Below are 21,833 nucleotides of genomic sequence, written 5' to 3'. Positions count from 1 at the left end.
GCCCTAGAGGCCCGAAGAATCACAATCAGGCCACAGAGGCCCGAAAATTCACATTCAGGCCCCAGAGGCCCGAAGAATCACATTCAGGCCAAAGTGGCCCGAAAAATCACATTCAGGCCCCAGAGGCCCGAAAAATCACATTCAGGCCACAGAGGCCCGAAAAATCACAATTCAGGCCACAGAGGCCCGAAGAATCACATTTAGGCCCCAGAGGCCCGAAAAATCACATTCAGGCCACAGAGGCCCGAAAAATCACAATTCAGGCCGGACTAGATTTTTATCAAGGGCGGCTAGGGAGGTTTTATTGAAATCCGTGGCTCAAGCGATACCATCCTACTGTATGAGTGTGCTTTTAATTTCCATGTCTGTGAATACTCAAATTTTGACCTTTCTACAGTGTCAATGCCGGACTGCAAACAGTCCGGCCGGACCGAAGGCCATTTTGAAAGCTCACCGAAAATATGTCAATATGGTACTTGAAACGTCCGGAATTTCACAAGGATCGCAGAACCGGTCCCGGAATGATTTTTGGAGGTCGAAAACTCCCAAAAAAGCTCCCGGAGCGAGACATGGTGGACAATAGCCAACCATTCTTCATCCAAAACCAAGCCATTTGATCATTTCGACTTTAGGTGGACCCTTGGTTCTCAAAGAAAAAAAAAACACAAAAATAAAACAAATCTTTTTTCGAGCACTCTAAGAGGCAAAACATCTTTTCAAGTCCTCTAAGAGGCAAAATTTCTTTTTAACTCCTCAAAGAGACTAAAACATCTTTAAGTTGCAAATATAATTCCATGCATTTGATTATTTCATAAAAAAAAAAAATTATAATTATAAAATAAAAATCACATTCGACCGCAGAGGCCCAACAATCACAATCAGGCCCCAGAGGCCCGAAGAATCACAATCAGGCCACAGAGGCCCGAAAATTCACATTCAGGCCCCAGAGGCCCGAAGAATCACATTCAGGCCAAAGTGGCCCGAAAAATCACATTCAGGCCCCAGAGGCCCGAAAAATCACAATTCAGGCCACAGAGGCCCGAAAAATCACAATTCAGGCCACAGAGGCCCGAAAAATCACATTCAGGCCCCAGAGGCCCGAAAAATCACATTCAGGCCACAGAGGCCCGAAAAATCACAATTCAGGCCGGACTAGATTTTTATCAAGGGCGGCTAGGGAGGTTTTATTGAAATCCGTGGCTCAAGCGATACCATCCTACTGTATGAGTGTGCTTTTAATTTCCATGTCTGTGAATACTCAAATTTTGACCTTTCTACAGTGTCAATGCCGGACTGCAAACAGTCCGGCCGGACCGAAGGCCATTTTGAAAGTTCACCGAAAATATGTCAATATGGTACTTGAAACGTCCGGAATTTCACAAGGATCGCAGAACCGGTCCTGGAATGATTTTTGGAGGTCGGAAACTCCCAAAAAAGCTCACGGAGCGAGACATGGTGGACAATAGCCAACCATTCTTCATCCAAAACCAAGCCATTTGATCATTTCGACTTTAGGTGGACCCTTGGTTCTCAAAGAAAAAAAAAACACAAAAATAAAACAAATCTCTTTTCGAGCCCTCTAAGAGGCAAAACATCTTTTCAAGTCCTTTAAGAGGCAAAATTTCTTTTTAACTCCTCAAAGAGGCTAAAACATCTTTAAGTTGCAAATATAATTCCATGCATTTGATCATTTCATAAAAAAATAATAATAATAATAAAATAAAAATCACATTCGGCCGCAGAGGCCCAACAATCACAATCAGGCCCCAGAGGCCCGAAGAATCACAATCAGGCCACAGAGGCCCGAAAATTCACATTCAGGCCCCAGAGGCCCGAAGAATCACATTCAGGCCAAAGTGGCCCGAAAAATCACATTCAGGCCCCAGAGGCCCGAAAAATCACATTCAGGCCACAGAGGCCCGAAAAATCACAATTCAGGCCACAGAGGCCCGAAAAATCACATTCAGGCCCCAGAGGCCCGAAAAATCACATTCAGGCCACAGAGGCCCGAAAAATCACAATTCAGGCCGGACTAGATTTTTATCAAGGGCGGCTAGGGAGGTTTTATTGAAATCCGTGGCTCAAGCGATACCATCCTACTGTATGAGTGTGCTTTTAATTTCCATGTCTGTGAATACTCAAATTTTGACCTTTCTACAGTGTCAATGCCGGACTGCAAACAGTCCGGCCGGACCGAAGGCCATTTTGAAAGTTCACCGAAAATATGTCAATATGGTACTTGAAACGTCCGGAATTTCACAAGGATCGCAGAACCGGTCCTGGAATGATTTTTGGAGGTCGGAAACTCCCAAAAAAGCTCCCGGAACGAGACATGGTGGACAATAGCCAACCATTCTTCACCCAAAACCAAGCCATTTGATCATTTCGACTTTAGGTGGACCCTTGGTTCTCAAAGAAAAAAAAAACACAAAAATAAAACAAATCCCTTTTCGAGCCCTCTAAGAGGCAAAACATCTTTTCAAGTCCTCTAAGAGGCAAAATTTCTTTTTAACTCCTCAAAGAGGCTAAAACATCTTTAAGTTGCAAATATAATTCCATGCATTTGATCATTTCATAAAAAAAAAAAATAATAATAAAATTAAAATCACATTCGGCCGCAGAGGCCCAACAATCACAATCAGGCCCCAGAGGCCCGAAGAATCACAATCAGGCCACAGAGGCCCGAAAATTCACATTCAGGCCCCAGAGGCCCGAACAATCACATTCAGGCCAAAGTGGCCCGAAAAATCACATTCAGGCCCCAGAGGCCCGAAAAATCACATTCAGGCCACAGAGGGCCGAAAAATCACAATTCAGGCCACAGAGGCCCGAAAAATCACATTCAGGCCACAGAGGCCCGAAAAATCACAATTCAGGCCGGACTAGATTTTTATCAAGGGCGGCTAGGGAGGTTTTATTGAAATCCGTGGCTCAAGCGATACCATCCTACTGTATGAGTGTGCTTTTAATTTCCATGTCTGTGAATACTCAAATTTTGACCTTTCTACAGTGTCAATGCCGGACTGCAAACAGTCCGGCCGGACCGAAGGCCATTTTGAAAGTTCACCGAAAATATGTCAATATGGTACTTGAAACGTCCGGAATTTCACAAGGATCGCAGAACCGGTCCCGGAATGATTTTTGGAGGTCGGAAACTCCCAAAAAAGCTCCCGGAGCGAGACATGGTGGACAATAGCCAACCATTCTTCATCCAAAACCAAGCCATTTGATCATTTCGACTTTAGGTGGACCCTTGGTTCTCAAAGAAAAAAAAAAACACAAAAATAAAACAAATCTCTTTTCGAGCCCTCTAAGAGGCAAAACATCTTTTCAAGTCCTCTAAGAGGCAAAATTTCTTTTTAACTCCTCAAAGAGGCTAAAACATCTTTAAGTTGCAAATATAATTCCATGCATTTGATCATTTCATAAAAAAAAAAATAATAATAAAATAAAAATCACATTCGGCCGCAGAGGCCCAACAATCACAATCAGGCCCCAGAGGCCCGAAGAATGACAATCAGGCCACAGAGGCCCGAAAATTCACATTCAGGCCCCAGAGGCCCGAAGAATCACATTCAGTCCAAAGTGGCCCGAAAAATCACATTCAGGCCCCAGAGGCCCGAAAAATCACATTCAGGCCACAGAGGCCCGAAAAATCACAATTCAGGCCACACAGGCCCGAAAAATCACATTCAGGCCCCAGAGGCACGAAAAATCACATTCAGGCCACAGAGGCCCGAAAAATCACAATTCAGGCCGGACTAGATTTTTATCAAGGGCGGCTAGGGAGGTTTTATTGAAATCCGTGGCTCAAGCGATACCATCCTACTGTATGAGTGTGCTTTTAATTTCCATGTCTGTGAATACTCAAATTTTGACCTTTCTACAGTGTCAATGCCGGACTGCAAACAGTCCGGCCGGACCGAAGGCCATTTTGAAAGTTCACCGAAAATATGTCAATATGGTACTTGAAACGTCCGGAATTTCACAAGGATCGCAGAACCGGTCCCGGAATGATTTTTGGAGGTCGGAAACTCCCAAAAAAGCTCCCGGAGCGAGACATGGTGGACAATAGCCAACCATTCTTCATCCAAAACCAAGCCATTTGATCATTTCGACTTTAGGTGGACCCTTGGTTCTCAAAGAAAAAAAAAACACAAAAATAAAACAAATCTCTTTTCGAGCCCTCTAAGAGGCAAAACATCTTTTCAAGTCCTCTAAGAGGCAAAATTTATTTTTAACTCCTCAAAGAGGCTAAAACATCTTTAAGTTGCAAATATAATTCCATGCATTTGATCATTTCATAAAAAAAAAATAATAATAAAATAAAAATCACATTCGGCCGCAGAGGCCCAACAATCACAATCAGGCCCCAGAGGCCCGAAGAATCACAATCAGGCCACAGAGGCCCGAAAATTCACATTCAGGCCCCAGAGGCTCGAAGAATCACATTCAGGCCAAAGTGGCCCGAAAAATCACATTCAGGCCCCAGAGGCCCGAAAAATCACATTCAGGCCACAGAGGCCCGAAAAATCACAATTCAGGCCACACAGGCCCGAAAAATCACATTCAGGCCCCAGAGGCCCGAAAAATCACATTCAGGCCACAGAGGCCCGAAAAATCACAATTCAGGCGGGACTAGATTTTTATCAAGGGCGGCTAGGGAGGTTTTATTGAAATCCGTGGCTCAAGCGATACCATCCTACTGTATGAGTGTGCTTTTAATTTCCATGTTTGTGAATACTCAAATTTTGACCTTTCTACAGTGTCAAAGCCGGACTGCAAACAGTCCGGCCGGACAGAAGGCCATTTTGAAAGTTCACCGAAAATATGTCAATATGGTACTTGAAACGTCCGGAATTTCACAAGGATCACAGAACCGGTTCCGGAATGATTTTTGGAGGCCGGAAACTCCCAAAAAAGCTCCCGGAGCGAGACATGGTGGACAATAGCCAACCATTCTTCATCCAAAACCAAGCCATTTGATCATTTCGACTTTAGGTGGACTCTTGGTTCTCAAAGAAAAAAAAAAACACAAAAATAAAACAAATCTCTTTTCGAGCCTTCTAAGAGGCAAAACATCTTTTCAAGTCCTCTAAGAGGCAAAATTTCTTTTTAACTCCTCAAAGAGGCTAAAACATCTTTAAGTTGCAAATATAATTCCATGCATTTGATCATTTCATAAAAAAAAAATAATAATAAAATAAAAATCACATTCGGCCGCAGAGGCCCAACAATCACAATCAGGCCCCAGAGGCCCGAAGAATCACAATCAGGCCACAGAGGCCCGAAAATTCACATTCAGGCCCCAGAGGCTCGAAGAATCACATTCAGGCCAAAGTGGCCCGAAAAATCACATTCAGGCCCCAGAGGCCCGAAAAATCACATTCAGGCCACAGAGGCCCGAAAAATCACAATTCAGGCCACAGAGGCCCGAAAAATCACATTCAGGCCCCAGAGGCCCGAAAAATCACATTCAGGCCACAGAGGCCCGAAAAATCACAATTCAGGCCGGACTAGATTTTTATCAAGGGCGGCTAGGGAGGTTTTATTGAAATCCGTGGCTCAAGCGATACCATCCTACTGTATGAGTGTGCTTTTAATTTCCATGTCTGTGAATACTCAAATTTTGACCTTTCTACAGTGTCAATGCCGAACGGCAAACAGTCCGGCCAGACCGAAGGCCATTTTGAAAGTTCACCGAAAATATGTCAGTATGGTACTTGAAACGTCCGGAATTTCACAAGGATCGCAGAACCGGTCCCGGAATGATTTTTGGAGGTCGGAAACTCCCAAAAAAGCTCCCGGAGCGAGACATGGTGGACAATAGCCAACCATTCTTCATCCAAAACCAAGCCATTTGATCATTTCGACTTTAGGTGGACCCTTGGTTCTCAAAGAAAAAAAAAACACAAAAATAAAACAAATCTCTTTTCGAGCCCTCTAAGAGGCAAAACATCTTTTCAAGTCCTCTAAGAAGCAAAATTTCTTTTTAACTCCTCAAAGAGGCTAAAACATCTTTAAGTTGCGAATATAATTCCATGCATTTGATCATTTCATAAAAAAAAATAATAATAATAAAATAAAAATCACATTCGGCCGCAGAGGCCCAACAATCACAATCAGGCCCCAGAGGCCCGAAGAATCACAATCAGGCCACAGAGGCCCGAAAATTCACATTCAGGCCCCAGAGGCCCGAAGAATCACATTCAGGCCAAAGTGGCCCGAAAAATCACATTCAGGCCCTAGAGGCCCAAAAAATCACATTCAGGCCACAGAGGCCCGAAAAATCACAATTCAGGCCACAGAGGCCCGAAAAATCACATTCAGGCCCCAGAGGCCCGAAAAATCACATTCAGGCCACAGAGGCCCGAAAAATCACATTCAGGCCCCAGAGGCCCGAAGAATCACAATCAGGCCACAGAGGCCCGAAAATTCACATTCAGGCCCCAGAGGCCCGAAGAATCACATTCAGGCCAAAGTGGCCCGAAAAATCACATTCAGGCCCCAGAGGCCCGAAAAATCACATTCAGGCGACAGAGGCCCGAAAAATCACATTCAGGCCCCAGAGGCCCGAAAAATCACATTCAGGCCACAGAGGCCCGAAAAATCACAATTCAGGCCGGACTAGATTTTTATCAAGGGCGGCTAGGGAGGTTTTATTGAAATCCGTGGCTCAAGCGATACCATCCTACTGTATGAGTGTGCTTTTAATTTCCATGTCTGTGAATACTCAAATTTTGACCTTTCTACAGTGTCAATGCCGGACTGCAAACAGTCCGGCCGGACCGAAGGCCATTTTGAAAGTTCACCGAAAATATGTCAATATGGTACTTGAAACGTCCGGAATTTCACAAGGATCGCAGAACCGGTCCCGGAATGATTTTGGAGGTCGGAAACTCCCAAAAAAGCTCCCGGAGCGAGACATGGTGGACAATAGCCAACCATTCTTCATCCAAAACCAAGCCATTTGATCATTTCGACTTTAGGTGGACCCTTGGTTCTCAAAGAAAAAAAAAACACAAAAATAAAACAAATCTCTTTTCGAGCCCTCTAAGAGGCAAAACATCTTTTCAAGTGCTCTTAGAGGCAAAATTTCTTTTTAACTCCTCAAAGAGGCTAAAACATCTTTAAATTGCAAATATAATTCCATGTATTTGATCATTTCATAAAAAAAAAAATAATAATAAAATAAAAATCACATTCGGCCGCAGAGGCCCAACAATCACAATCAGGCCCCAAAGGCCCGAAGAATCACAATCAGGCCACAGAGGCCCGAAAATTCACATTCAGGCCCCAGAGGCCCGAAGAATCACATTCAGGCCAAAGTAGCCCGAAAAATCACATTCAGGCCCCAGAGGCCCGAAAAATCACATTCAGGCCACAGAGGCCCGAAAAATCACATTCAGGCCCCAGAGGCCCGAAAAATCACATTCAGGCCACAGAGGCCCGAAAAATCACAATTCAAGCCGGACTAGATTTTTATCAAGGGCGGCTAGGGAGGTTTTATTGAAATCCATGGCTCAAGCGATACCATCCTACTGTATGAGTGTGCTTTTAATTTCCATGTCTGTGAATACTCAAATTTTGACCTTTCTACAGTGTCAATGCCGGACTGCAAACAGTCCGGCCGGACCGAAGGCCATTTTGAAAGTTCACCGAAAATATGTCAATATGGTACTTGAAACGTCCGGAATTTCACAAGGATCGCAGAACCGGTCCCGGAATGATTTTTGGAGGTCGGAAACTCTCAAAAAAGCTCCCGGAGCGAGACATGGTGGACAATAGCCAACCATTCTTGATCCAAAACTAAGCCATTTGATCATTTCGACTTTAGGTGGACCCTTGGTTCTCAAAGAAAAAAAAAACACAAAAATAAAACAAATCTCTTTTCGAGCCCTCTAAGAGGCAAAACATCTTTTCAAGTCCTCTTAGAGGCAAAATTTCTTTTTAACTCCTCAAAGAGGCTAAAACATCTTTAAATTGCAAATATAATTCCATGTATTTGATCATTTCATAAAAAAAAAATAATAATAAAATAAAAATCACATTCGGCCGCAGAGGCCCAACAATCACAATCAGGCCCCAAAGGCCCGAAGAATCACATTCAGGCCAAAGTGGCCCGAAAAATCACATTCAGGCCCCAGAGGCCCGAAAAATCACATTCAGGCCACAGAGGCCCGAAAAATCACAATTCAGGCCGGACTAGATTTTTATCAAGGGCGGCTAGGGAGGTTTTATTGAAATCCGTGGCTCAAGCGATACCATCCTACTGTATGAGTGTGCTTTTAATTTCCATGTCTGTGAATACTCAAATTTTGACCTTTCTACAGTGTCAATGCCGGACTGCAAACAGTCCGGCCGGACCGAAGGCCATTTTGAAAGTTCATCGAAAATATGTCAATATGGTACTTGAAACGTCCGGAATTTCACAAGGATCGCAGAACCGGTCCCGGAATGATTTTTGGAGGTCGGAAACTCCCAAAAAAGCTTCCGGAGCGAGACATGGTGGACAATAGCCAACCATTCTTCATCCAAAACCAAGCCATTTGATCATTTCGACTTTAGGTGGACCCTTGGTTCTCAAAGAAAAAAAAAACACAAAAATAAAACAAATCTTTTTTCGAGCCCTCTAAGAGGCAAAACATCTTTTCAAGTCCTCTTAGAGGCAAAATTTCTTTTTAACTCCTCAAAGAGGCTAAAACATCTTTAAGTTGCAAATATAATTCCATGCATTTGATCATTTCATAAAAAAAAAAATAATAATAAAATAAAAATCACATTCGGCCGCAGAGGCCCAACAATCACAATCAGGCCCCAGAGGTCCGAAGAATCACAATCAGGCCACAGAGGCCCGAAAATTCACATTCAGGCCCCAGAGGCCCGAAGAATCACATTCAGGCCAAAGTGGCCCGAAAAATCACATTCAGGCCCCAGAGGCCCGAAAAATCACATTCAGGCCACAGAGGCCCGAAAAATCACAATTCAGGCCACAGAGGCCCGAAAAATCACATTCAGGCCCCAGAGGCCCGAAAAATCACATTCAGGCCACAGAGGCCCGAAAAATCACAATTCAGGCCGGACTAGATTTTTATCAAGGGCGGCTAGGGAGGTTTTATTGAAATCCGTGGCTCAAGCGATACCATCCTACTATATGAGTGTGCTTTTAATTTCCATGTCTGTGAATACTCAAATTTTGACCTTTCTACAGTGTCAATGCCGGACTGCAAACAGTCCGGCCGGACCGAAGGCCATTTTGAAAGTTCACCGAAAATATGTCAATATGGTACTTGAAACGTCTGGAATTTCACAAGGATCGCAGAACCGGTCCCGGAATAATTTTTGGAGGTCGGAAACTCCCAAAAAAGCTCCCGGAGCGAGACATGGTGGCCACCACCAGCTACGGCGGCGCCGGAGCCGCCGTGTCCGGCGGCTCGGACGCCGGACACGGCGGCTCCGGCCGCCGGACACGGCGGCAGCTGCCGCCCAGCATGGGCGGCACCTGCCGCCCCACCGATTGGGCGGCACCTGCCGCCCAGCCTCTTGGGCGGCAGCTGCCGCCCAGCCAGGCGGCACCTGCCGCCCTGGACCCGAAAATGGCCTATAAATAGGCCATTTTCAGTCCAATTTTGACACCCCTATCTGTGTTGACGGACGAATCCTTCTCCCTCTCACGCTCCTTGCGTTTTTTTTACCGCTTTTTGCATTTAATTTAATTTTTATTGCATTTTTTGTTGTGATGTTTGAACACTAAAAATTGAACAAATTAAAATTAATTAATTCCCAAGCAAGGAGCTTAAATCTGGAATTAAGAAGTGGTCGCCGATTAAATCAGGTACGCAAATAAAATTCTGCCTATTTAATTATAGTACTTCATGCATATTTCTCTTCTACTCTCAATAATTCTATAACTGCATAAATGCATTCATGTTATCATTTTTGGCAAATACACTGCTTTAATAAAACATGATTAAGTTTAACGCTCGGTTAATTAATAACCGTGGTAGTTAAGCTTAAATCCGACAATATTGGTTAAAGAGCCTAGTTAATTAATAACTATGGTTCGATTGCCTTTATTTCGAACAATCTCGCCTAAAAGTCCAATTAATCAATAATTGTGGCTAACGGCCTCATTTAATCACGTTTTTTGGCAACAAAATTGCCCACATTTAATCAATCAATTTTGGCAACTAATTGCCTAGGGTCTAATCGATTTTTAGCAAACAAATTGCTTATAAATGAGATTAACCATTTTTTAGCGACAAATCGCCTAAAATCAATCTTTTGGCAAAATGCCTTTAAAATCAACCATTTTCGGCTCAAAGCCGTAAAATCTACATTTTTGGCAAAATGCCTTAAAATGAACCAATTTTCGGCCAAAGGCCCTAAAATCAACCATTTTAGCGACAAATCGCTTAAATCGAACATTTTGGTAAATTAATTGCCTAAATCAACTCATTTTGGCCAAAGGCCTTAAAATCAATCATTTTGGCGACAATCGCCTAAATTACACATTTTAGCAAACGAATTGCTTAAATCAACACTTTTTGGCCAAAGGCCTTAAAATCAATCATTTTGGCGACAATCGCCCAATCACATCATTTTGGCCAACAGATTGCCTAAATCAACCATTTTGGCTAAGAGCCTTAAAATCAACGACTTTGGTGACAAATCGCCCGACAACCGTTTTTGCCACAAATGCCTTAAAACCAACACATTTGGCAACGAACGCCTAATCGAATCAATCGATCTTTTAGCAAAATGCCTAAACAAAAATGCACAAAGCATACACAAAATCATGCACAAAGCATACACATTCATGCACAAAGCATACACACTCATGCATAAAGCATACCCATTCAAAGCCCTTCAAAGAAGGCCTATCGAACTACGTTGACTTTGATCTTCCATTCAAACGGAAGTACGTAGGCACATTCGGGATTTCACCCCGGGTGGCAAGTCGAAATCATCAAAATCACATAAACATTTCATTTGGTCCAATTACATCATTCACCTTGCAAAGCATTCACTCTTTTTGGTTAGTCAATCAGCATGACATGGTCTCGGGATCCACCTCGGGTTCGTAGATTGTGCCTTAAACATTGGGATGATTAATCTAGTAACTAGGTTAATTAAAAATGGAGTCACTTAGGGTTTTTTCCTAGTTTACCCTAAAATAATTAAACAAGGTGGCGACTCACACACATCACGTGTATTTCTTCTCATTCATCATAAGCATCACATGCCTATGTGCTTTTGGGGAAGGGGTTCACAGTTTGGCGACTCTGCTGGGGATTTATGTAATCATTTTGCATAAAGCGGACTACGATTGTTGTGTAAACTAACCCGCCCTTCTTTAGGGTATTATTTTACAATGCTTTTGTTTTGCAGGGTATCCTAGCACGAATCAAGTGTTCTTTCTTTAAGAATACTTGATGAGGAAATTTGAACTTAATTGAAAATTTTAATTAAGACATTAAAACTTGTTGATTTATTTGCACGATTGAGAATCTTTTTCTCCATTGCATAAAAAATGAACTTCAAATGAATTTCTTCTCTTCTGTTCAAATTTCTGAGTCTGGATAGCGAGTAGCGCTGATTGGCAGGTCTCTTTGATTATGCCGACGGACAGCCAAAGCGTCCTCCCTGTTACCGCAAACCATCTCTAATTCTTTTGGAGGTGGCCCATGAGTATGCGTACCGTTGGACCCACGCGAAACTCTTTGTTTCACATGTGGTTAGGTATATCCATGCTCGAGGTTCAAGGGTCCCTTAATAAGCCAATTCTCTATTTGTGTCATAGCCTATAGAACCTATCCTTTAGGACTGTATGCACCCGATGATGCTGAATCATTCCATTAAAAATGGATTATGTTGTGATGTTGTGCGCATTCACGCATTCATCCCATATTTCAAAAAAAAAAAAATTTTTCCATTTCAAAGTTGGAAAATCACATTTTGGTCCCTGAGACCTGAAAATTCACATTTTTGGTCCCTAAGACCTGAAAACTTACATTTTGGTCCCTAAGACCTGAAAAATCACATTTTGGTCCTAAAATTTCCGATTTGGCCACAAAGGCCTAAAAATTCACATTTTGGCCACAAAGGCCCAAAAAATCTCGATTTGGCCATGAAGGCCCAAAAATTCCCAATTTGGCCCCAAAGGCCCAAAAAATTCACAATTTGGCCTAAGGCCCAAACATTCACAATTTGGCCACTAAGGCCCAAAACTTCACAATTTGGCCACAGAGGCCCGAAAATTCACAATTTGGCCACTAAGGCCCAGAAACTCACATTTTGGCCTCTAAGGCCCAAAAAATCTCGATTTGGCCCTAAAGGCCCGAAAATTCCCATTTGGCCCATAAGGCCCAAAAATTCACGATTTGGCCACTAAGGCCCAAAAACTCACATGTTGGCCCATAAGGCCCAAAAATTCACAATTTGGCCACTAAGGCCCAAAAACTCACATGTTGGCCTCAAAGGCCCAAAAATTCACATTTTGGCCCCTAAGGCCCCAAAAAAAAAAAATTTCTTGAGAACTTAGGGCCTTTCGAAAAGTCGAGGTATCCAGCCCTAAACATTCTACCTTACATATCATATCCCGTTGGGTCCTATCCTAGGTGTCCTAGCATACCAACATTACCCTACCTCACAGTATCTCACATACCCTATGCAAACACCTTATATAGGATAGTCTAATCATTTTGACTATGTCCTTTCACAGGTACCCCTCCAAGGACCACCCGTACCCAGCCACACCTACAGTGCTATCACCAACCCCACCAACTTCAACTGCACCAATGGCATCCCTTATTGACATCAAAAACCTCATTGAACAACTGGAAGCCAGAATGGAGGCTAGAATGAATGAGGCATTGGCTGCCCAAAGAATTGCCCTATTAGCTGAACTAGGCGGTAGTAATGGAAATGGGGCTCCAGTTGGGGGAAATGATCATGCTGCCTCCAATCAAGGACCTGGTGCTGCATCTGCATCCTCAAACCCTATCCTTAACTTGGATGACATGCCTTCCAAAACTGCCTCTGAGCTAGAAGCTCAGAAAATGAGAGAAAAGCTAGAACTCTTAGAAAGGTCTGTTACCGCCCTCAAGACACACAAAGAAGTGGTGGACATGGACTCCTTGTCTCTGTTCCCCGAAGCAAGACTGCCAACCAAATTCAAAATGCCCAACATGGACAAATTCGATGGAACTACTTGTCCAAAAACTCACTTGAAAATGTATGTGGGTGCCCTCAACCCCTTTGGCCTGAACAGCGAGCTCCTTGCTCAGTTGTTTCAGCAATCTTTGACTAGTGCTGCATTAAGATGGTTTGTAAGCTTGGATCATTCCAAAATGAAGAATTGGGAGGACATATGCAATGCTTTCAACACGCAGTATCATTATAATATCGAAGTGGATGTTACCCGGAGGGAGCTGGAAACCACTAAACAAAAGAACAATGAGCCCTTCTCCTCGTTCCTTTCGAGGTGGAGAGCCAAAGCTGCTCAAATGATCAACCGACCCTCTGAACAGGAACAAGTTGACATAATAATCAAGAATTTACTGCCTGTCTACCAGTCACAGCTTCAAACACAGTACTTGCCTACGTTCCAATCGCTCATTGCGACTGCAACTAAGGTGGAAGACTTAATCCAGTTGGGTCGGCTCAAAGAAGACTCATACAAGAAGCAGAATCATGCTGGGTCTAGTGAGACAAATGAAATAGCCAGTATAATCCCCACGAATCCTTTACGTGTTGGGAATTTGGGAAACAATCAGCCAAGGAGGCAATATACTGATCTCGACATGCCAATCCTTTTGGTATTCCGAGAAGCAATGAAAGCAAATTTACTGAAGCCCTTAGAAGCAAGGCCATTACCAAACCCCCTGCCCCGGAATTTCAAAGCCAATGAATACTGTGAGTACCATCAAGGACATGGGCATAAGACCGAATCATGCTGGACTTTGAAAAACCGTCTACAAGACCTGGTTGACAATGGGTCTATCATCCCCAAGAGCAAGCTGAATAACAACCAATCCCTTGCCTAACCATGGGATTAATGCAAAAAAAAAAAATTGCCGAACAAGAATCGTTCGATCCTTTCGAACTTTTTCTTAGAAATGAATGAAGTTTGTGTCTGAAAAGGTTGAGATCAAACCTCCAAAAGAACAAAAGAATTGTTCAAGACCAACAACAACATGTCTGATTGATTGAAGCATCAAGAAGAACAAAGTCACTACAGTCAATCCGATCCTAGTCCATCATAGTCCACCTAGAGTCTATCTTTTAGGGCCTAGTTTCTTTTTTCTTTTCATTTTCATTTCCATTCAAGTTTTCATTCAATTCAAATTTGTAAATCTAAGTGTCTTTTGTACACAAATTTTGTCTTATCAATAAAAAGGGATCAGTTTACGTTCCAATCATGTTTATACTCTCTCTCTATCTTTTCCTGTGAAAGCACAAAAAAAAAAAAAATCAAAAAAATAATAAAAAAAATGATGATAAAAAAAAAAGATAATAAAAATTGGCAAAGAAAAATGCATTCATCCATTCATTTGCTCTGCATCAATCAAAGCTGGGGGCATCTTAAGAAGCACCATCAAAGGGGAAGTTTTGAAGGGTAATCATGGAAAGGATCCAGCAAAGGGTACGCAAGACTTAAAACAGTACCGAGACAAAGCCGATTGAAGGGGTTAGGGCCAGAATGGTTTCTCCGAAAACCCAAGGATGGAAGATGCTCCGATAGAGAGGTGTCTGAATTTTGAGCTTAAAAGCAACAGAATAAAGAAGTTATGCTTGGAATTGGGTTGGGTCTGCACGAAGTCGCAATGCTATCCATACACTACTCAAGTCATCTCAGAATCAAGTTGCCTCGAAATTCTTTATGGAGAGGCTGCTTCTAAGTAAGCAAAAGGAAAAACGGGACAAAAGGAACCCCTGGTCAAAAGGAAGCAAACAAAGCAAAAAGAAAAAAATGGGTCAAAAGGAACTTCTGCACAAAAGAAAGAAATCAAAGCTACAGGAAATCAAGTTGTCAAGAACGGGTCAACTACAAACTCTCCGACAAATTCAAGCCCATCAAGGGTAGAGGACAAATCATTTCAGCCATAAGGACAAAGACCAAGCGGCTGCTCACATTTTGAAAAAGCAAGTTAAAAGTAGTCATTTCCACAAATTGGATGACAACAAACACCTTGAAAATCAAGCGCCAAGCATGGCACAAATACAAGTGTCCTTAATAAACAAGGACCATTTCTCAAAACAAGGAAAAGGAAGAGTCTCCTCAAAATTCCTTATGGAGAGGAGAACCATTGAGGAAATAAGTTTCAAATTCAGAGGAAGATAAAGTTCAAGAAAAGGAATCAAATTAACCTCAAGAATTCAAACATGGCGAAGCCACAAAAGCATAAAAGCTTCTTCGACACTCAAGCCACTCAAGTTACCACCACAATGTGGGTATTCAAAACTCTTTGTGATGAATACAAGTCATATTTCAGTCAACCAGTGGTAAAACCACTACAACAACAAAATCAGATTCGCCTAGGGTCATCACTACCATACGAGCTCGAGTCAATAAGTTGATTCAACATCATCAAGCCGGGAAGGAATCCCGTGAAGAAATCAAGTCAGAAATGAACTCTGCATCAACATCAAGTCGGGAAGGGAATCCTGCAAAGACATCAAGCCGGGAAGGAATCCCGCGAAGACATCAAGCCGGGAAAGAATCCTGCGAAGAAATCAAAACAGAAATGAATTCTGCATCAACATCAAGTCGGGAAGGAATCCCGCAAAGACATCAAGCCGGGAAGGTAACCCGCGAAGAAATCAAGTCAGAAATGAATTCTGCATCAACATCAAATCGGGAAGGAATCCCGCAAAGACATCAAGCCGGGAAGGAATCCAGCGAAGAAATCAAATCGGAAATGAATTCCACAATCAGCATTAAGGCAAAATTGAATTTTGCCCCACCAGTAAGTCGGAAATAAATTCCGCACCAAGACGGAAAGGAATTCCGCACTCACATCAAGTCGAAAATGAATTCCGCACCAGCCGAGCACGAAGTTCGCATCCCTGAAGGAACTACGAAAGACCTGATTCTCCCCATCCCCCGAAGAGTTCTTGGAGATACGTAGGCAGCCACAAAGGCGCGGTCACAAACATAAGTTTGCATCATAAAAAGCATTTTCTCTTTGCCAATATAAAAAATATATATATATATATATAAAAAAATAAAAGCGAAGAAAAAAAAATAAAAGCTGGAGTTGAAAACCCGAAAGGGCGGCTTCAGGCAAGAATTAAGCCCGCTAGGCTGAAAACCCGAAAGGGCGGTCTAGGCAAAAGTTAGGGCAAAGAGCCTGCTAGAGTCGAAAACCCGAAAGGGTGGCTACTAGGTAAAAAAAAAAAAAAAAAAAACAAAAAGTGCTTTCATGAATTCTTTTAGAGAGTCCATTTCTGTAGGATGAACACTAAGTTCCTTCGAGTCAAAATTCACTACAAGAAAAATTTGAGTCTCTAAATCGAGTCTCTAAAATCAAGTCTCCATCACCAGTGGTCATTCCACAAGGAGTAACAAAAAATTGAGTCATTCTCAAAAGTTCATTTTGAAAGCGTCACTCTTTGAGTCATTCCTCGAAAAAAAAAAAAAAAAAAAAAAAAAAAAAAAAAGAGGAAAATGTCAATCCCCGGGGTTTCCAAAACAACCCTAAAAATGTCAAACATAATCGTTGAGAGGTAATTCTTTAATACCTCGTCTCCACTCGGACCATCGTTTCTTCGATCCTTTCAGACGAGCGATGTCATCAACATTGTCTGTTTCCTCGAGTCATATAAGTGACTTTGTTCTCTTTGATTCCTCAATCGATTGGACAAGTACAACACCAATGTTTTGAAGTATTCCATGGTCAGCACCATTCTGGGGGCAAGAAGTGATAAGAACCTTCACCATTCTCCCATCACAGAAGTAATCACGGAATTTCTAGTCTTTCATTAAGAAGAAATTCTATTTCAGCTAATAAAGGCATCAAACAGGGGGCGAAATCCTCCAGGTCGGATTCAGGGGCAAGTGTTAACATACACAACCCAGGGTGAAACCCAACTATCGTCGACCTCTTTTTACATAAAACCTAGGGTGAAACCCTAACCAATAGCCAACCATTCTTCATCCAAAACCAAGCCATTTGATCATTTCGACTTTAGGTGGACCCTTGGTTCTCAAAGAAAAAAAAAAACACAAAAAAAAAAACAAATCTCTTTTCGAGCCCTCTAAGAGGCAAAACATCTTTTCAAGTCCTCTAAGAGGCAAAATTTCTTTTTAACTCCTCAAAGAGGCTAAAACATCTTTAAGTTGCAAATATAATTCCATGCATTTGATCATTTCATAAAAAAAAAATAATAATAAAATAAAAATCACATTCGGCCGCAGAGGCCCAACAATCACAATCAGGCCCCAGAGGCCCGAAGAATCACAATCAGGCCACAGAGGCCCGAAAATTCACATTCAGGCCCCAGAGGCCCGAAGAATCACATTCAGGCCCCAGAGGCCCGAAAAATCACATTCAGGCCACAGAGGCCCGAAAAATCACAATTCAGGCCACAGAGGCCCGAAAAATCACATTCAGGCCCCAGAGGCCCGAAAAATCACATTCAGGCCACAGAGGCCCGAAAAATCACAATTCAGGCCACAGAGGCCCGAAAAATCACAATTCAGGCCACAGAGGCCCGAAAAATCACATTTAGGCCCCAGAGGTCCGAAAAATCACATTCAGGCCCCAGAGGCCCGAAAAATCACAATTCAGGCCACAGAGGCCCGAAAAATCACAATCAGGCCCCAGAGGCCCGAAAAATCACAATTCAGGCCACAAAGGCCCGAAAAATCACATTCAGGCCCCAGAGGCCCGAAAAATCACATTCAGGCCCCAGAGGCCCGAAAAATCACATTCAGGCCACAGAGGCCCGAAAAATCACAATTTAGGCCACAGAGGCCCGAAAAATCACATTCAGGCCACAGAGGCCCGAAAAATCACATTCGGCCACAGAGGCCTGAAAATTCACAATTCGGCCTAAGGCCCGAAATTCAAAACTCGGCCTAGGGTCCGAAAATTCACAACTCAGCCCAAGGCCCCATAATCCCAATTTGGCCCAAGGTCCGAGTTTCGCCTTCAAAATTTGCTCCTTCAGACAGCCACTGGCTCTCATAAATCATTTTTATGATAGCCAGTGGGGGGCAACTGTGAATACTCAAATTTTGACCTTGCTACAGTAAATTTGACTTTTCTACAGTAAATTTGACTTTTCTACAGTGTCAATGCCGGACTGCAAACAGTCCGGCCGGACCGAAGGCCATTTTGAAAGTTCACCGAAAATATGTCAATATGGTACTTGAAACGTCCGGAATTTCACAAGGATCGCAGAACCGGTCCCGGAATGATTTTTGGAGGTCAGAAACTCCCAAAAAAGCTCCCGGAGCGAGACATGGTGGCCACCACCAGCTACGGCGGCGCCGGCCGCCGGACACGGCGGCAGCTGCCGCCCCACCGACTGGGCGGCACCTGCCGCCCTGGACCCGAAAATGGCCTATAAATAGGCCATTTTCAGTCCAATTTTGACACCCCTGTCTGTGTTGACGGACGAATCCTTCTCCCTCTCACGCTCCTTGCGTTTTCTTTACCGCTTTTTGCATTTAATTTAATTTTTATTGCATTTTTATTGTGATGTTTGAACACTAAAAATTGAACAAATTAAAATTAATTAATTCCCAAGCAAGGAGCTTAAATCTGGAATTAAGAAGTGGTCGCCGATTAAATCAGGTACGCAAATAAAATTCTGCCTATTTAATTATAGTACTTCATGCATATTTCTCTTCTACTCTCAATAATTCTATAACTGCATAAATGCATTCATGTTATCATTTTTGGCAAATAAACTGCTTTAATAAAATATGATTAAGTTTAACGCCCGGTTAATTAATAACCGTGGTAGTTAAGCTTAAATCCGACAATATTGGTTAAAGAGCCTAGTTAATTAATAACTATGGTTCGATTGCCTTTATTTCGAACAATCTCGCCTAAAAGTCCAATTAATCAATAATTGTGGCTAACGGCCTCATTTAATCACGTTTTTTGGCAACAAAATTGCCCACATTTAATCAATCAATTTTGGCAACTAATTGCCTACGGTCTAATCGATTTTTAGCAAACAAATTGCTTATAAATGAGATTAACCATTTTTTAGCGACAAATCGCCTAAAATCAATCTTTTGGCAAAATGCCTTTAAAATCAACCATTTTCGGCTCAAAGCCGTAAAATCGACATTTTTGGCAAAATGCCTTAAAATGAACCAATTTTCGGCCAAAGGCCCTAAAATCAACCATTTTAGCGACAAATCGCTTAAATCGAACATTTTGGTAAATTAATTGCCTAAATCAACTCATTTTGGCCAAAGGCCTTAAAATCAATCATTTTGGCGACAATCGCCTAAATTACACATTTTAGCAAACGAATTGCTTAAATCAACACTTTTTGGCCAAAGGCCTTAAAATCAATCATTTTGGCGACAATCGCCCAATCACATCATTTTGGCCAACAGATTGCCTAAATCAACCATTTTGGCTAAGAGCCTTAAAATCAACGACTTTGGTGACAAATCGCCCGACAACCGTTTTTGGCACAAATGCCTTAAAACCAACACATTTGGCAACGAACGCCTAATCGAATCAATCGATCTTTTAGCAAAATGCCTAAACAAAAATGCACAAAGCATACACAAAATCATGCACAAAGCATACACACTCATGCACAAAGCATACACACTCATGCATAAAGCATACCCATTCAAAGCCCTTCAAAGAAGGCCTATCGAACTACGTTGACTTTGATCTTCCATTCAAACGGAAGTACGTAGGCACATTCGGGATTTCACCCCGGGTGGCAAGTCGAAATCATCAAAATCACATAAACATTTCATTTGGTCCAATTACATCATTCACCTTGCAAAGCATTCACTCTTTTTGGTTAGTCAATCAGCATGACATGGTCTCGGGATCCACCTCGGGTTCGTAGATTGTGCCTTAAACATTGGGATGATTAATCTAGTAACTAGGTTAATTAAAAATGGAGTCACTTAGGGTTTTTTCCAAGTTTACCCTAAAATAATTAAACAAGGTGGCGACTCACACACATCACGTGTATTTCTTCTCATTCATCATAAGCATCACATGCCTATGTGCTTTTGGGGAAGGGGTTCACAATGTCAATATGTTGAGATATTCAAATTATGATGAATAGATTCTAGTGGAGGGGTAAGAGGGATGGGTCTAGGTGTATTAATTAGATTTCTTGGGACAAGATGTGTGGAGATAAAAGGGAGGCAGATATGTGTTTTAGAGATCCCCATTGTTTTAATTTGGCTATGCCACTTTTCTATAAGGTTTTTAAAGCTAAATATTTTTCACGTGGGGATTTTTTTAATGCCTTTAGGTAATCATCCTAGTTTTATTTGGCAAAGTATTTTGTCTTCGGTTAATGTTCTTAAACAAGGGGTTAGATGGAGAGTGGGTAACAAGAAAAATATATTTGTAGCTATTGATCCTTAGATCCCCAAAAGTGATTCTTTCCTAGCGGATGAGGGTGGTAGTTATATTAATGGGATGTTGAGGGTATGTGATCCTTTTAGGAATGGGGGTAAGGAATGGGATGTGGAGAAACTTATGAACCTTTTTCTTTAAGAGATGTGCGGGCCATTCTTAATATTCCTTTTAGCATTAGTGCTAGGGAGGATTCATTATTGTGGCACTTTGATAAAAAGGGTTTCTATACTGTGAAATTGGGATACCATGTTTGTGAACGTATTTTAGGGAGAGGTTTTACACATTCACAACATGGTGGTTGGAGTAGGATTTGGAGATTAGATATTCCCCCTAAGGTTCGTGATGTTATGTGGAAAGCTATGCGTGGGGTCCTCCCTACTAAGGAAGCATTAAGTAGAAGAGGGGTTGAGCTTAATCGTGGCTGTCTGTTTTGCGATTCGGTGGAGGAAATAGATCACGTTTTGATTGGGTGTGTTTGGGCATTAGAAGCTTGGGATAGGGGTATCGCCATCGATGAGCCAGATATCTCTTTCACTAAACTTTCTTTTAGGTTTATGATCAAAACAGAAGGGATGCAGCTAAAATGTTTGCGATTATTGCGTGGAAGATATGTCTTGCTGGGAATGAATTATTGTGGAAGCAAAAGTGGCTTGTTCCCTCTCGTGTGCATGCTGTTACCTACTCTTACATGCAGGAATGGAGGCTTACGTCAACTTTACTCACTAATGTCAGTGCACCTAGTGTGAGTGGGGCTACTGATAGTGCAAGGATAAGTTTAGGCGCATAAGCTAATTGGCAAGCATTTATTGATGGCACATGCTTCCAAGCTCAAGACATGGTCGGGTTTGGGGTTGTGATTGAGGATTTGGAAGGCAAGTTTATTCGTGTAATCTCAGGCTTCCAGGAAGGTCATGGCGAACCTAGAATTGTTGAGGCTATTGCGCTTCATCACTGCCTTCTTTATGTTTGTTCCCATTCTCCCATTGGTGGTATCATTTTTACTGATTGCCAAGTTTTAGCCCATGCCATTTATTTGACTTTGGTTGATATTTCTGAATTTGGTTTAACTGTGTCTGATTGTAGACAACTTATTTTGACTAGGTCTTATATTAATGTTAAGTAGATTAGAACACATGCAAGTGTTGGGGCTTATTCCTTAGCCAGAGCCTCTGTTAGTTATGCTCGTCTGAATATTTGGGAGTCTACTCCCCTTGTTTATTGGATGCTTATAATATTGATTAATGAAGT

This window comes from Jatropha curcas, chromosome 6 (assembly GCF_041381405.1).
Source record: "Jatropha curcas cultivar XTBG-Jc1 chromosome 6, XTBG_Jcur_1.0, whole genome shotgun sequence".
Classification (NCBI taxonomy): domain Eukaryota; kingdom Viridiplantae; phylum Streptophyta; class Magnoliopsida; order Malpighiales; family Euphorbiaceae; genus Jatropha; species Jatropha curcas.
Note: the sequence above shows the minus strand (reverse complement) of the source record.